Source organism: Varanus komodoensis, unplaced genomic scaffold (assembly GCF_004798865.1).
Source record: "Varanus komodoensis strain SLA01 unplaced genomic scaffold, ASM479886v1 scaffold1, whole genome shotgun sequence".
Lineage (NCBI taxonomy): Eukaryota > Metazoa > Chordata > Lepidosauria > Squamata > Varanidae > Varanus > Varanus komodoensis.
Genome location: NW_025335268.1, coordinates 32,331,360 through 32,349,328, shown reverse-complemented (window position 1 = coordinate 32,349,328; position 17,969 = coordinate 32,331,360). Strand labels below are relative to the sequence as shown.

General features: G+C 43.6%; 1 long non-coding RNA gene across 1 annotated transcript in view; it reads left to right on the top strand.

The window, feature by feature from the left end:
* The first annotated feature begins 3,592 nt into the window (after positions 1-3,592).
* LOC123019050 overlaps positions 3,593-17,969 on the top strand; it is a 33,024-nt gene continuing 18,647 nt past the window's right edge. The window contains exon 1 of the long non-coding RNA XR_006413840.1: positions 3,593-3,889. This is a non-coding gene — a long non-coding RNA (uncharacterized LOC123019050). The remainder of the gene's footprint in view (positions 3,890-17,969) is intronic.

The window sequence follows — 17,969 nt, the reverse complement described above, 5'->3', positions numbered from 1 at the left end:
TGGAAGAACAGCCCAGGAAGGCCCAAGATGCTCTTCTGACTGAAGGCTGTCAGCTACGGCATCAACTCCACAGCCTGGCTCTGGCTGGGGCCTTCCGTGCTGGCTCTCTCCCTATTCGTATTCCTCCGGCGAATAGTCCTCCGGGGAGGCCATGGCACCAGTTGTCCTTGGAGCAGGACAACAAACGCCTGCTTATCCCCTGCCTTAACTCTTGTCAGACAATTAGGTCAATGGCAAGCTGAGATCTGGCTGTCCCTTCTCAGATGAGAGAAGCTTGGTCTTAGAGGAAGAGAAAGGTGTCATTCTATTCATTCAGATGGAGAGTACTTACCAGGCCAAGCTTCAAGGTCAAGTCCTCCCCTGGGCCTCCTCCATCTATATGAATTAAATGACTTCGGCAGGAATATGAAGCAGCATAAATACATCATTGTTAGTGCATGTTCTCAGCCAGGCTTCAGGAGCACCGAACATGCAGCTTCTTGTAATGAGACTCAGTTCCCAGTCATTGCATCGCAATAGCTACTTAGGCTCAATTATAGCCCAGGCTTCTCATTATCCCTTGGTTACCAAGTTATTACCTTGCAGGAGAACAATTATTTATTTTTCACCACCTTGCCTGGGACATGCTTGTTGCAGCTCCTCTGTAATGCTCATCACCACACTCAGAGCTGGAAAAGGCTCTTGGCCTGGCCAAGGGACGAAGTCCCTGTACATTTCTCTGACCTCATTCGTCTGCATTTGGAGTTATGTAAGGACCATTTGGCAGAGAAGCCTTGGCTCAGGTCTTTCTCCTTGCCCTTGTCTCTCTCTCTGTCTCTCTCTCTCTCTCTCGCCAGCTCTCTTGTGCCTCTTCAGCTGGCTCTGCCTCTCAGTCATGAAGGCAAAAGTAGGATGAACGGGGCAGATCTTGTACCCTCTCCACTCCCAGAAGAGGTTGGGCACAGTCCATAGAAAGTTACACCCATTTGGCCCCCAGCGCAGGCCATGAAATGGAAGGGCAAGCGCCTAATACGGTTAATTTCCGTGGGCCCTAACTGTGCTTGATGGTCTTCAGATGTGTGTTCATAGAAGGAGGCTCCTGCCTTGAGACTGCAGACAGGGCTTAGCTCAGGGTCTCTTCAAGGGTGCTGCTAGAGTGTGCTAGAAGCCTTCACATTGATTGCACAAGGCAGACGCCAAGGGTCAGCATGGTTAGGTACCTGCCAAGGGTCCACACCCTGGCAGGGGTCCACTGACAAGAGGCCTCTGGACTTACTCCTCCTCTTTTTATGGCCTACTCATTCTTCTAGGAAGAGTAGATGCCATTGCCTACCTTCTGTCTTGGTTCCTGCCAGTCAAAACCCCAGTGGTGGAGCTGACCAGGAGGAGGCGGCGGAGGAGGAACAGCTGGGGACAATGGCTGTGGGAAGGTCAACTCGCCAAGTGAGGGGCCCATTGAAGGTGCCTGGCCAAGGGCCTCCCAAACCTGGAGCCAGTCACAGACTCTCAGCCCAGCCTACCTCACAGGGTTGTTGTTGTGGGGATAAGATGGAGGAGGAGAATGATGTAAGCTGCCTTGAGCCCTTTGTAGGAAAAAGGCAGGATATAAATCAAAAAACAAATAAATAAAATGTGGCGACATGCCACCTCAGTTTTCATGTGCAAAATTATTCCTTGATGCAGTTCATATGAAAATGACCTCCCAGGTAGAAACAGACTGAGATGCTATCAGGGGATGTTCTTCTGACTGGATGGAGGGAATTCAATCTGTTGGAGATGGGGTTGCACTCCCCTTGAAGGAGCAGGTTTGTAGCTTGGGGGCACCCCTTGAGCCATCTTTGTCACGAGGCCTAGGTGGCTTCAGTGGCTCAGACTGCCTTCTACCAGCTTTGGCTGGTGGCTCAGTTATGCCCCTATCTGGACAGAGATAGCCTGCTATTAGTGATCTGTGAGCTGGTACTCTCTAAACTAGATTACTGCACTCTACATGGGAAGCCCTTGGAGACTGTCCAGAAGCTACAGCTTGTGCAAAATGGGGCGGTCAGACTAATAAGAGGGACCAGACGGTTTGATCATATAGCTGCATTTCTGGCCTGCTTGCACTGGCTGCCAGTATGCTTCTGTTGGGAAAGTCCAAATAAATCCTAACATAAAAAATATGCCTTTGCACATCCTTTAATATAAAATCTGGCAGCAGTGCCCCTGCTCCTCTCTACTCAAAGGGACTCGCACTTTGCCCAACTCCACACGCCTGGGAAAAGCAGGCATCCTGGCGGGGGTAGTGGAGGCAGCAGGGTGGGGGGGCCCCATTATTAATGCATTTCCTCACAGAATCAGACAAGCCATCCGGGAATCGCCTGGCTCATTTAGAAACATAGAAAACAGAGCGAGTCAGAAGGGGTCTCCCGGGCCATCTAGTCTGACCTCCGGCACCAGCCGGCTCCGCTCACGACATGCCCACCATGTGCATGTCCAGCCTATCTTTGAACACCCTCACCGATGGGGCCTCAACGACCTCTCATGGAAGCCCATTCCACACCCTCGGGGTCCCAACTGTCAGGAAGTGCTTCCTGGCATCCAAACGGAACCTTGGCTCCCTGAGCTTTGCTCTGTTGGAGCACGTCCTGCCTTCCTCTGCAGGGGAGAACAGGTCTCTACCCATCTCCATGTGACTTAAGGAATTCTTAAGGAATTCTGTCTTAAGGAATTCTGTATCTCTGATTGCAAAAGCCGCAACATTTAAAACCTGTTAGACTTTTGTAACTCCTGATTGTTTTATCTGTTACCCAAGCCTTCACTGGGTCATGATGTTTTTCCTGATGCCTATAATGATTCCTCAATGTTTCTGTATTATTATTATTATTACTTTTCTATGCCGCCCCTTGCCGAAGCCTCGGGGCGGCTTACAACACAATAAAATACATTGAAATACAATAGCACATAATAAATTACCATTAAATACAAAAATACAAAAAATACATTGAGTTACAAACATAATAATATAAAATTAAAATTATCAGTATAAAATAAGTAAATAAATAATATAGGAGGAGAAAAGAGAAGGAAGAAGAAGTTGCCCTGGCCGGATCATATATTTTAACAATTAAAATGATGTTTAAATAAAAAGGTCTTTTGTGCCTGTTTGCTCCCCCCCCCCAACACCCCCATCCACTTCCCCTTGTATGTCATGTTTTTAGATAGCAAGCCTGTGGACAGGAACTGCCTTATTAATTCCATGTAAGCCACCCTGGAATCTTTTTGGCTGGAGACTGGGGTAATTTATTTATTTATTTATTTATTTTTCAATTTATATCCTGCCTTTTTCCTACAAAGGGCTCAAGGCAGCTTACATCATCTCTCCTCCTCCATCTTATCCCCACAGCAACAACCCTGTGAGGTAGGTTGGGCTGAGAGTCTGTGACTGGCCCAAAGTCACCCAGTTGGCTCCATGGCTGAGCTGGGACTAGAACCCAGATTGCCTGAGTCCCGATCCCATGCTCTTAACCACTACACCACACTAATTTTAAAAATCTTTCATTCACAGTAAATAAGAAAAGAAATAACTTCTAGAAGCTGTCATTGTTTCACCTCAAAGACAGATACCCTCATCTTGCATTCATTATTCAACAGGGTGACAAAGCTCATTTTTATTGCATCATCTTGGAAATAGGTGTGGCTTTCAGGTATGGCTCTGACTATCATGAAGGAACCCCCCACTTCTAAATTTGCCTCTACACCACTGCTGCCAGCCTTCATTTACATGGACACTAGGATTCTGCTTTAGGGCCTACCATCTACTGCCACCTCTGAAGAACGAAGAAGGGCCTTTTCAGTGGTGGCCTCCCAGTTATGGAACAAACTCCCCCCTGAGTCCCACTTGATGCCAACTTTACCATCTTTTCAGTGCCAGGTAAGGACTGTCCTCTACAGCAGGACATTCAAGTAGTCTAGTGGGGTCTGTTAACTGTGCTTAACAAGTCTTAAGAGTGTCTTCAAGTTATTTATACATACATATATATGCTTTTAAATTTTGTATTGTAAACCTTTTATGATATTTTAATCTGTTTTAATATGGTGTATTTTAATTGTATTTTAAATGTGCTGCTGTGAACTGCCCAGACAGCTTCAGCTGTTGGGCTCTATAGAAATTAATTAATTAAGTAATTAAAATGAATAATGTCGACCAGGCTGCTAGCTTGGCTTTCTTTCAGATGTAGTATCTTTTGCATATGTGCGGTTCCCACATACAGGTGCCCTATGCGACAAATTACTCCCCCCATGAAACCTGAAGGTGCTTGAGTCACTCTATGAGCCCTGTAACTCCTCTGATAAGTAAATTTGGATCAATCTTAAGTCAGTTATTCCAGAGTATTTGCCTAAGTAAAAGTCATCTAGAATTACTATGAATGTTTAGAAATTAAAAAGTCCTACAACTCCCAGCATGTCCCAGTCAGCATTCTATACTATTGGGCATACTTGGTTCTTACTGGTCTGTTTTGGTGCTTCCTTGATCTTGAGGCAAAAACACACTCCCTCAGTCCCAGATATATTAAAATACTTGACTTCCCCATTGATGCCAAAGCACAATGCTTTCTTGTGTTCATGGCAACATTCTGAATAGCTTCTCAGTGTGAACTAGGAAGCTAGACTGTAAGTTCGTTCTAACTAGTCCTTTTTATCTCTGTATGACTCTTTCTTCCTCCTTTTTGTCCCACTGCTCCATTCTGTATGTTCTCCTTCATGATTTTCATACCCCTCTGTTCACTTCATTCCATGATCACTCCTGCTCAGTTCTCCGAGTGCCCCCGAGCCCTGCCTCAGCCTGTCAGCCTTCAAAGATTTTATGTTTTGGTATGTCCTCCAGTGAGCTTCTCATACCTGTTCAAACTTTACGGGTTATCCTGAGTTAGCCGATACCTTTTCCATGGGTATGAATGGTGCAGTTTCTGCTACATTTGCACAAGAAAAGGAAAACTTCAACCAATATTAGGACTGTTTAGTTCAAACATGGAAGACTCAGATTCAGACTCCCGATAGCTCCACAGGTGACAGTGGACAAGTTTCCACTGCTCTCAGGATGGAACCAGGAGCCAGGTCACAGGCCAGAAACCAGAAACTGGCACCAAGGTCTATGTCCCGAAATTGTTGCAGAGCCAATTCAGAACCTGGAGGCTCTTACTTGGGGCATGTTCCAAACAGTACCACCAAGGGCAGTTATGCACTAGAGATCCCAGATCTAGTGGCTCCGGTCAGCAAGTTACCTTTCATCATAGCATATCAACAGGGCTGTTCTGTAGATAAAATATGGTAGAGACGTTAACGTACCAACACATTTTACAGTAATCAGAAGTATAGGAGATGAGCAGTGGGATGGGGCCAGCAAGTGGATCGTTTCAGCTCAGATGCTGTCTAATGTATTCCTCCATGGAGGAGGAGGAGGAGATCTTAGGTACAAAGATGCTTTTTTCAAATTGGGATACATACTGATATGAAACAGACACAGCAGCTTACAGTACCTTTTTCTAAGCATTTATTTCACCATCCCCCTGGAGAATATCATCTCTGGAAATGCAATTTAAAATCAGGACTGAAATTCTAATTAAAAGTGTGACACATATCAGCCCACACCTCCTTCTGAGGTTGGCTGTTCCTAAAATTTCTCCCAAAGGATGGCTTTATCTTTTAAGGCTTATTCTAGGCAAAGGCTCTCAAAGTTCTTGGGTATGCAAATTATCAAGTCAGAGCAACAAAAGTGAATCAGCAAGAACAAGCGCACCTCTCCGTTGTCTGGGTTTATGCATACTAACTCGGAGTGGGATTGTGTGAGAGAGGCTTTTTAGAGGTATCAAGATGCAGTGTGCAAATTCTATAGCAATAGTGTTTTGAGCGCCTTTGATTTGTATCATAGGGCCAGTGTGTGTACATGAAACATGTTGTTTGAATGGAGGGGCAACGTTTTATAACCATTTCGATTTTCTTCTACACCTTTAGAAGGTAAACCGGGACAACAGGCTGAGTCCTATTCCACCAACCACTTGTGATTAGGAGACTTAAGGAAGTACATCTTCGTTCAGCCTGTAGTTAAACTATGGAGTTATCTACCTCAGGATGTAGTTGTTGGATCCAAGTTGGACTATTTAAAAAAGACAAATTCAGGAGGAGAAGGCTGTCAGGGGCAGCTAGCCCTGATGGTTATGATCCTGGTGGTTCCAGTATCAGGGCCAGCATGCCTATGTAAGCAAGTTGCTGGGGAACATGGGTGAGGAGGTGATGTTACCCTCTGTCTTTTTTGTGGCTTTCCCATAGTCATCTGGTTGGCCTTCACTTGAACAGAATTCTGGAGGAGATGAACCAGCCTGTGGTTCGTATGTGCACAGGCCATTGTCCTGAGGCCCTCTGGAAGTGAAGGTGGCCAGCTGGGCATGTTGCAATCCTTTATTATGAAACTATGACCTGATAAGAGCAGGAAGTCACTCAAAGCTTCTTACGTATACCACCCTAATAGTCTCCTTTGCAATCCCATATTTGTTAAATATATTTGAACTATGTATTACATTTTTAATCTGCTCAGTAAGAAACTTTCTCTGGGGATACGCCATAGCTTCGAGATAGAGCACGTAGTGGGCATCCGTAAGGCTCTAGGATACATCTTTGACACCTCCAGCAAAAAGGATCTTGAAGAGCTGGGCTGGAGAACACTGTGTTTTACCAGCTTTGGCCAGTTTTGAATCAGGATCCTCTGGCCACAGTGATGCATCTATCAGTAGCCTCAAGACTGCATTGCTGAGTACATTCTCTCTTGGGCTTTGCCTGAGACTGGTCCAGAGATGGTGATCGGTGCAGAACCTGATAGTTAGGTTGCTGAGTGGGGCAGACTACCCCAAGCTTGTTACACCTTTGCTCAGAGACCGGTAGTATAAAAGGCCTTAAACACCTTGGGACCAGGCTAACTGAAAAGGCACCTTCTCCCATACTGACTTCCCTCTTCACTGACAAGGCTTCCTGCTTGTTCTTTCATCTGCACATGTGCATTTGAAAGCAACCAGATGACTTTTCAACTGTGGCACTCTCCGGCTTTGGAATTTTGTCCACCCTGCAATATGTTAAGCAGCTATCTTGGAACTTGCTAAAATCCCATCTGTTTATCTAGGTATTTGCTGAATTTCACTTCCTAGTTCAGTAGATCTTTCTGTTTTAATGTTGTACTTTATGGTAATTGTTGTTTTAATGAATTTTGGACACCACTCTGTGATTTTGTAATGAAGGATGGTATTGAAATGTTTTAAAAAATTACAGTATAGTTGAAAATAAAAGGAAAAACAAATAAAGAAGAACTTAAGACAAAATGTCTTTTCCTAACCTGTTGTGTCCATTCCCCCTTATATTTTGGCCCAGGATTCCTAGCCATTAGTGAGAACTAGTCCAGAATATCTGGTGGTCACCAGGTTGGAGAAGGTTGATTATCCAAATATTAACTATGATAACATTATCAAAGGCCTTTATACATTTCCTTGTAAGAAGTAATACAGCTTCTATTTTATTATCAAACTCATTCCGTGTGTGTGTGTGTGTGTGTGTGTGTGTGTGTGTGTGTGTGTGTGTGTGTTTAAGCTTTCATTTAGAGTTAATTAGTTAGTTTTGCCTTAAGGGCCATTACCCATGCTTTTCAATCAGATCTGGAACTTTGCCTTCAAGATTCAGCATAAAGAATTACAGCAGAGGCAACTATTTATGAAGTCACAGATTCACCGTATCTGGTTTATGATGCCAATGATCAAAGCAAGAACATTGCATCTCTGAGAGCTTTCAGCACCGTTGCATTTCTTGTCGTCCTCTCTCCCTGCCCCTGTAGTATCCTGTTAACATTTCAGCTTGGTAAATAAGTAAGAGCCCCTGCCTTGCTGCCCACACTGCAAATTGTGACTGAGTATGGGATGTACTTTATTCTTGACAAATGATGTTTGCTCCAATAACACTTGCTTAGAACACCATGCATTATTTAAACTCATTTTCCTACAAGGGGAAGAAACTCAAATGAAGGTTTGCTTCTTGCTGTTACAGTTGTGGTGTTGTTTAAATGCCAGCATGGGTTGTAATTTCTCTTCTTTTCTCAGGAAGAAGGGTAGTTGAGAACTAGTGAAATTACTAGCAGGTTAAATAGTTATTTAAAGGATTAACATGAACCAACCATAGTCTGGGTGAAATGTCGCTCCAAACCACAGGACATGCCTGAATGCTTCCCACTTCCTTCTTTTAGAAGGAAGACATTCTGTCTTCTATAGTTTACTGTAACTATCGATGCTTTGCATCCAAACTGGAATTCATTATGGAGAGATCTAACCAGGATTGCTCAAATCCATGGTTTCCAAACTTGCCTCAAATAATGCATTCAAACAATGGCTTTGAAGCCATCCTTATTAACTCTGCCTAAGTCCATTTTGGGGTAACAGTAAGTCTAGATTATGAAAAAGCATGGCAAGGGCCAGTTGAGATAAATCGTTATGTGATGGGGGAGGAGGAAACAGATGCTTGTCTCTGATCAGCAAACCATGATTTGGAGACTAATAAATGTGATAACTTGAACTGGGTACATGTGGGTGATTTCAAACTTTACCAAGTATAGGGGAACAGGGACTATGAGATATTTTCTGTTCTCCAAATGACTTTGTAATATCCTTTCTCCGTCCCGAGATGTATGCATTCCAGTGGAAAACTGGAATTGTGCATTTCACTGTTGGGTGATGCTGAAGACATGCAAGCTCCATTTTGGACTCTACACAGAAACTCAGAAAAGATGAAACATGCACCATTGATGCTTTTCTGAAAACATCTTCCCCCTCAACATGGCATTCATCTCAAACTACTAGAATCATACAATCATAGAATAGTAGAGTTGGAATTATGTATTATGTATTTTTAGGATTTTAAATTTTATGCGGAGATGTTACCAAGTTTTTCATGAATTTTAATGTACTTACTGTTATTTATATATTTTAATTATGTTGTGAGCCACCCCGAGGCTTTGTTGAGATGGGGGCGGCATAGAAATGTTTTAAATAATAAATAAATAAATAAATAAATCCCCTGCTGTTGCAGGACACCAAGTTACATCATCCCACTCGGATGGCTGTCCAGTTTCATCTTGAGTGTCTCTAGTGTGGGAGAGGCCACCACCTCTCTAGGCAGCTGGTTCCACTGTCGTATTGCTCTGACAGTGAGGAAGCTTTTCCTGATGTCCAGCCTGAATCTGGGTTGTCACAGCTTGAATTGATTATTCCGTGTCCTACGTTCTGGCATTAGCAAGAAGAGATCTTGACCTTCCTCTTTGTGACAGCCTTTGAGGGACTTATAGAGGGATATCATGTCCCCCCTCCTCTTCTCAAGGCTGACCATGCCCAGTCCCCTCAGTCTCTCCTCATAGGGCAGTTTTTCCAAAACCTGGATCATTTTTGTAGCCCTCCACTGGATCCTTTCTAAACAGTTTATAATGATGAGGTACATGGAAATGACTGGATACGAAAACATTCACAGAACAGATTTCCTACATGGGTAGGAAGCAGAAAGGGTGAGATATTTAGTTGGTTTTTTGACTGGAATGTATTTAATTCATCCTGAAACTGATGAATTAATTCTATTTCAAATGCAGTTGGCTTGTTTCCAAGTTTACATCACTATTCGTGCAACAATATACTTCAAACCAATGTATGTTAAATGCCATGCATTCACGCTTTTGTCAATGGAAGAAAAACGCATACATTTAAAATATGCACAATGGATGTGTTCATTTGAAAAAAAAACATGCATGAAAATATGCATGTGGGGAAACTTATAATGTGATACGAACATTAGGTGGAATGAGCATCGCAGTGGGATTTGAAGACCCTCAGTGAACGCCCGTTTCACTGAGCTGCGCATCCCTAGCTGACAATTAGTGGGAACAAACAGGATGCTGCGTGTCATGCCTCACTCGCTTAAAATAACTGCTTCTGAGATGCTGGGCAGTTTCGATGTGGCACTTGCTCCTTAAAACAAAGCACACAAGAATGAAATGAAGCCCTGCTGGCACATGCCAGGGGATGGCTGCTACGACTGTGGGTGGGATCACTTGCCTGGGGGGCTTGCAGTCCCCCCACCCCCCAACACTGTGCTGTGCAAGAAAGAGTCAGTTGCTAAAAGCACCCAGTGGAAATGGTGACACACATCCTGCAACGGTTCTTCTACAAATGCTTCTCCATTTATTATTGCACTCAAATATTTATACAGGAGTGTTTCTTGAGAACTGAACTGATGGTGAATACAATTTCCTGCCTTTTCCCTTTCATGGAAGTATGCTGAAGTTCAGATTTACAACCCGAGGGGCAATATTCTGCACTTGTTTATACAACTGCGATGCTGTGTAACTCTTGCAAAACCAGACTCAGCTTGTACTAGACATACATGTGCAAGGAAGCGAAAACAATCCTTGACTTTTAGCAAGGCAGCCTTTCAGCCTGCCGGTGGAGCTTTATGTGAGCTCATGCCATGAAAATGAATGGGAAACATGGGGCAAAGTCGTTTCTGAGACTGCTCTCTTGTGTAATGACCAAGTCCAAATATAAAACTATAAGACTTAAAATTCAACATTATGATTCATCTTACGTGTTGTTCTCTATGTGGAATGAAAGCAAGAACCCAACGATTTATTAGTAGTGCTTTAGAGCATTATTGAAATTAGACTTAATTAGCTGTGTAATTTTCTGGAACCAGAATGTTGGTGTTTTTGATATTATATATGTTGCTGCTGGCAGAAGAGTGATGCACCGAACAAATTTCACGGAGGGAGTCACTGCTAGCACAGCGACAACATAGCCTAGAAATTCTAAGGCATGTTGGTAATAAAGCATTAAAAAAGAAGAAAGCCAGTAAAGATACAGTCCTATGCATATTTAGACAAAGGAAAAGCCCTACAGCTGCTAACATGCCTCAGCAAGCCAGGCTTTATGCCCCTTATGGTGCAACCTGAACTAGGTCCCAATCCTCACAGTACTGTGTATCCTTTCCTGGTATGGAAGCTGAGAGTCCCTCGTCTCTACTACCAGTGAAATGACACAGTGCCACCCTGTTCTTCCATAGCCCTCTTTCCTCACCCCTGAATCTGCTCCAGAGGTTCTTCCAACCTAGTTCAGAATATACAGAGGTCCACCATGAGGGGAATGGGAGTCAGAATGGACAGAGTCTGACAGATGGCGGCCGTTAATCCAACTCTTAGGAGGAGGAAAGCTACCTCCTTGAGTGCAGGGAGGTTCTAGCTCCAAAGCACAGTTGGCAAGTAAAATAGACTACTTAACTAAGATGGAGAGGCTCCTCCATTATTGTTTGTTTGTTTGTTTTGGAATGTTTTTAAATTTATTCCACAAATTATTATGCTGCTTCCCAACAAGTCACCAAAGCTGCAAACATAATAGCACTAAAATATAGTAATGAAAAGCAACATTGACACAATCATTTTACTGATCAATAATAAAAGTACAATTTTAACCAGCTGGGTCATGCCTCTGGGAATGTCTGCATCAAGAGATTAAGCTTCAGGGGACAGCTCAAAGTCATGATTGTAGATATGGGCCTCGTGTCAATTGGAGGAAGGATCACTGGCCCAGGGCAGTTTGCATTTAAAACACAAAACAAAATGGCCTTGTTGCTCCATTCCATCCCCCTTCATCTCCTTGTTCCCCTCATAGGATAGGATCTGGATCTACCCACTTTGCACTAGCCACAGTAATGCTCTATTGATTTCAGTGGATCTACTCTAAACATGATTATCTCTCGATCCAATCCATAAATATTCACTGTTAGTGACTTGGTAGTTCGTGTGTTTTGTTACCTGCATGGTCTCACCACAGCCAGGAATTTACAGGAGCTGAGCAGGATATTTTGGAGGGCTTTCGTACTTACGGTCACCATTAGTCAGAGATGACTTGATGACACACAGCAACCACAAGAGTGCTCTCACCTGGTCATCCCCTTCTCTTTCCTTCCCATGTCTTGATCCAGAACTGAACCCCTTCCCTTAGTTCAGCTGACTGCCATTTACTGGAAATCCACAATTGCAAGCCGGGTGCCTCTGCAAAGATGCTCTTAGGATGCCATCCCATTTGCCAGCAAAGAACCCATTTCGGGGAAAGCCAATAGTATGGTTGTTCGCAGAGTGAGAATATTCAATAGGACTTTGGTGGGAAAAGGGTTCTGCTCTTGAAATATAATCATAGACATGCTATATGACCATTGCATACCTCCTGGAAGTCCCCTGGGCCCTTTATTTTCTGCATTTTCAGGGCAGTCTTTGAGTAACAGGAATGCTCCCAAAGGGTTGGGAAAGGTGAGGTTGATACCAGCTGCACCGTTCTCGCTTGTGCTGGTGAAACTTAGCAGGCTGCTGCTCAGCTTAAGTCCCCACCGACCACACACGGAGGCCCTTCCTGGGCCCAGCTATGCATCCGGTTCTTGTCACCTGCCCGAGGTTGTTGGCAGGCACCCCACAGATGACCCCACATGGCCGAGGGGCTTCCTAGGCTTGTACATGCTCAACATAGTCTAGGAGGGGGGCACTTTGCCAAAAAAGAGGAAATGCATTCCCTCCTCCAGACAAACAAACAAACAAACAAACAAACAAACAAACCAAGCTGCATTTCCATAAAAGATACCTGCACTAAGTCAGGTGCATAAACAAAATTGAGAAATAATTGAGGGAACTTACATAGGAATAGAGCCCATCCCATCAAAGTCTGAAAGGCTGTGTCCATCTTGTGTGCCCGTTCAGTCTGCATGGAGCACAGGCTGAGGGTCTTCACAGTTCTGTGGGTTCTTACCTGCCAATGGGAGCTGGGCAGAAGAGAACTGCACTCGCCCCATCTGCCTTTGAGGGATGCGTCCTTACCAGCCCTTTGTGTATAATGAATGAATGGCGATTGAGAAGTGGACAGATGGGATGTTTCATTCCTTCAATACTACGATATTGCCAGGTTTTGTTCGACTGGAAGAATCAGATTTGTCATATAGGGTCTAGTGAGAGAGCTGAATGCATGGGGCTGGCAGGGAGGTTTCAGAGCTTGCGAATGAAGAAGCACTAACACTTAGAAGTTGCTAATAGATTCCTCCAACTTATCTCAGTTCAAGGAACTGATAATAATTCATTATTCTGTCATTTTTCCCAGAACATTTTAAGAAGCTAGTACCATAATTAAGATCTAAAGGCCAGAAACACTTGAGTTTTAAGCAAAAATGGACAGTTGAATCAAGTAGTCAAAATTAGGCAATGAAAGGGGGAACAATCATTTTGTTCCTGAGAGAAACAGTTCTTACATCTTAAGTTTTTTTTCCTTTTCTATTTTTTTTCAAAAAATAAAAGAATGAAATACACTGTGCTCAGAGTAGATCTTTGTACCCCTGGACATGTGCAGCTCCACCCCCATCATATTTCAGTTATATAGCCTTTGAAACTCAGGAAAATTTCAGCAGCCCATTAAGACAAAGCAGCTCGCGTGTCTTTTGAGGATTCTTTAGATGGGGCTTTTATTATGCACTGGCCATTCTTCACTCATGGACATGCACATGGCGGGCATGTTGTGAGTGGAGCTGGCTGGTGCAGGAGGACAAACTAGGTGGCCCGGGAGACCCCTTCTGACTCGCTCTGTTTCTATGTTTCTACAGGAGAGATGGTCATCCCTCACTTTCCCTCTTGTATTTTCCAGCCACTTTTGGATGTTTTGAGGGGCAGGGAAAATATGGTCTTCTTTGGACTTGCAAACGTAGTGTAACTCTCTACTAGTGTAGTTGCATTATTCTGCTGTGTTCCAGTATACCACTGTGCCTCCTAGAGGTTATTTATCAGAAAACCAAGAAAGTGGGGGAAACGTCTATGGAGATCCATAACAAATCTGGAAGAGACATAGTGCATTAAAAAGCTTCAGGTCAAAGGAGAAGGGCAGACATGCAAAGGCAACCCTGGATGTCTGTTCCCACTTTGTATCACAGAATCAAATAATAGTAGAGCTGGAAGGTACCAGAAGGCCACTGGGTCCAACCCCTTGCTAAGTACAGGACACCCAGTTAAACCATCCCTCTCAGATGGCTGTCCAGCTACATCTTGAATGCCTCTAGTGTGGGAGAGCCCACAACCTCCCTAGATAATTGGTTCCATTATCATACTGCTCTAACAGTCAGGAAATTTTTCTTGATAACTAGCTAGAACCTGGCTTCCTTTAACTTGAGCCCATTATTCTGTGTCTTGCATGCTGGGATGATCGAGAAGAGATCCTGGCCTCCTTCTTTGTGACAAACCTTCAAGTACTTGTAGTACACTATCATATCTCCCTTCAGTCAAGTACTTGTACAATAGTATCATTATCTCCCCTCAGTCGTCTCTTCTGGAGGCTAACCATTCCCAGTTCTTTCAATCCCTCCTCATAGGACTTTGCTTCCATCCTTGTTGGCCTCCTCTGAACCCCTTCCAGATTGTCTGCAACTTTCTTAGCCAGTGGTGCCTGGGCATAGGTTGCTTTTGTCTTCCTTAGGCAACATCAAATGCACTGTGTGAAAGAATCCGGGACAGAAAGAGTGATTTATTTCTTGAAAATGTTTCTGTGCAGTCCTTCATCAAATCATATTCCTGGACAGTATACAACAGTAGAGATAATAAATTAGAAAACCTCATATAGCACAATCAACCATGAACATCGGACGATAAAAATTGTGAGGCAGACGGAAAGATTCTCTATATTAATATACCTGTGTAAATTTTAAAAATCTTAACCTGGTCCTGCTAAGGATGCCATGTGCAAGGAGGCCATTACAAAGCCAGGGCATCTCTTCCGAGCAAGCCCTCTCCTTTAGGATTGCCTAAGGCAGCCTGTGCTTCCTGCCGTGTTGGCTGGGACTACAATTCCCAGCATTCCTTCAACCATCCATGGCTTACGTATCTCCACATCCTTCAGGGCCCCAGATTGGGATAGCTGAGCTGGTACCCTACCGGTAAGGAAGCCAGTTGGAGTAGGGCATCCTTGGAAGCTCTGAAGAAGGAGTAGACGGTTACATATGCATGGACCTCTGTGTTCTGATCAATAGCACGAGCTACAAAGTTGTGGTTGCTGCAAGGCCAGACAAATGCTTATATCTGGGATGCCAAACTAACCAGAGAGGGAAGATGTAGAGGCCTGTCTCAAGGCAGACTGAGCATAACAAGCTCAAGGACAAAAGCAGGGCTTCAACATCCTTGGGACTCCAAGAGGACCCAGTGGTGCATTTTGGACCATTCACTCGGGATGCTAGTATTGGTGGTGCAGTCATCTGGGTCAGTCACGTGACACAGCAAGGCAGCCAACTGATCTGCCAAAGCATCATGTGAGTAGACACTGAGCATGGGGCAGGGTATATAAAGTATGTGTGTAGGAAAATGTCGTGTGGAAACAGAAAGGGTCCCAATATTTGCTGCTGAACTGCAGCAGAGGTGAGGTGGTAACGGAAGCAGAACTATCTCCCGTAATTGAGTCCCCTTCAAGGAGATGGTGAGAGAGCGTTATAGTAGAATGGTGAGGATGAGACCAAGTTCTTCACTGAGCAAGGTGACCTTCTGCAGGGAGCTGTGTCAGGTGGCTGCCCCTTCTCTTGGAGGAGATTATTCTTTTTAGGTGTCCTACTTGACTGATAGCTGGGGATGGGGAAGAAATGTGTGCAGACCTACCAAACTTGCTCTTGTGAAAGCAAAGGCCACACTAAAATGCAGTTATTTGGTGGCTTTCACATTTCTCTAATTTTATAGCGATCTTCTCCAATTAAAAAAAAAAAATGCATCCACATATGTATACACAAAAATATATATTCAGTAAAAATACTGCACAGTCATGCATTAGTAAGGGAAGTTCCTTGCGGAAATGTATCTAGTTGGGAAAATTACATACAAAAGCTGTACAGTATATTAGGATAAATACATAGAAAAATGTATAGGTTTTTCCTTTGAAATCATAAACTGATGGAATGGAACAAAATTCACGCTGGGAAAAACAACCTATGAGGAATTGCAGCTATTACTTTTCTTCGGAGCCCTACTGGATTTTGCCACCCAAGAATAGAAGAATCTCCATCCTAGGCCTTTTGTCCGGCATCCGATTTCCCACAGCGGTCAGTCAAATACTTGGGATCACCCGCAATAGCTAGGAGGGCAACAACTCCAGCCCTCAGATCTGGAGTAGCATGGAGCCAGTGTGATCAGTAGCCATTGATAGCCTCAATCACTATAAATTTATCAAGCCTTGTGCTAAAGACCTCTTGAGGCAGCAAATCCCACAGTTTAGCTATACTCTGTGTGCAAAAGAGCTTCGGTTGACTTGTCTGCAACCTTCCACCATTGAGCTTCATCAGATAAGCCCACATCCTAATATTCTGAGAGGGGGACCATTCTTCTCTCCTTGTGCTGTCCCTCCCTTTTCATATTTTTAATAAATTAGAAGCCAGTAGCAAAGCCAAGACTCCCCCTCACTCCCCACCAGCCCATTTAGTCTACCAAAGTACTTCTGCTTGCCTTCATATTTGCTGAGGCAGTGGGAAAGGTAGCAAAGCACAGTCCAAAATGAGATGCTGGGCTGCAGCCACCCACCATTTTATTTTGGGCATTCGAGGAAACAAGATGGTGGTAGAGGCTGGTGCTTTGCTTTGCACATGCCAGCCTCCCAGTGGATTCTGTGTAATTAAAAAAGTTACGCCTTTTAAAGAACCAGGAAGAATAGGGAGCAGGATGCTTGGGAGGCATCAAGGCAGGTGTCCAAGGGCGTCACACTGTAGACCCCCAAGTTCAGTCATTCCTCGTGGGGGGTTTGCTCCAGTCCCGATCATTTTGACCGGCCTTTTGTGCACCTTTCCCAGCTCTACAATGTTGTTTTTAAGATGCAGCCACTGGAACCAACTTATGTCAGTAACATCTAAAACAAATGTTGTTTCTCAACAATAGTGACCTCCTTCCAGAATAAATTGCTGCAGCCACCGAGAAAGTGAAGACTGGAGAGCTGTGTCCATACTCAAGAAGATGGAGGAGCGGAAGGGAAAGAAAGGAAAAACATTGTTCAAATTTGCCATGCACGTTTTTTCTTTCTTGCCATTCCCTGAAATAGTTTACAGCTGAGAGCACAAAGGATGTGGTAATACAGTTGCAGGTAGCAATAAGAGAGGTATTTTATTACTATGACTCTAGATGAATATAAACTGATAAACCAGTATCATTTTCCACCATCCATTTTGTATATTTTGGGGTCTGAACTTCACTACCATTGCCAGTCCTGTTAGATGGCACACTATATAAAATGGCAAAGCCTAATCATAACGGGGACGAAGAGTTTTACAAGGAAAATGCACCCACTTGAAAGAAAAAGGGACAACTCTCTGTGATCCAGTGCAAACACTGGGGAGCTGATATTGCATTGTTATTTTGCTTGTAACCTACACTTACTGCTTATTTCTTTAACTCACAGGCTAAAAGACAAAGGAGGTAATCACTGCTAGGCTAGAGGAGTCCTCTCCTCTCTGCTCCCCTCCCCTCCCCTCCCTTCCCTTCCCTTGCTACTATCTAATGATTTTTCCTTTGCTGAATCTCTTGGTTAAAATAAAAACTATTTGCAACATCTATGCTTTCTTTATACTCTTTTTCAGCACCAAGTGAAGATCTACCTTTAAAAAACATTTTAATATTTGATGACACTAAACTTCTATTTGTATTTTATTTGTATTTTTAATGATGTAGTTTATGTATTGGATTTTTACATTCATTGAGGGGTGGTGGTTGCTGTTTTAGTTTTATAATGTTCTAACTGTCTGATTGTGAGCTGCCTAGAGATGCTGTAGCACAATAGGTGGCATATAAATGTTTTAAATAAATAAATACAATATCAGTGATAACCTTTATGAGATTCAGAAAGATCTCAGGCAACTTGCTGTAAATACGATTTTCAAAATGCATCTCTAAAAGC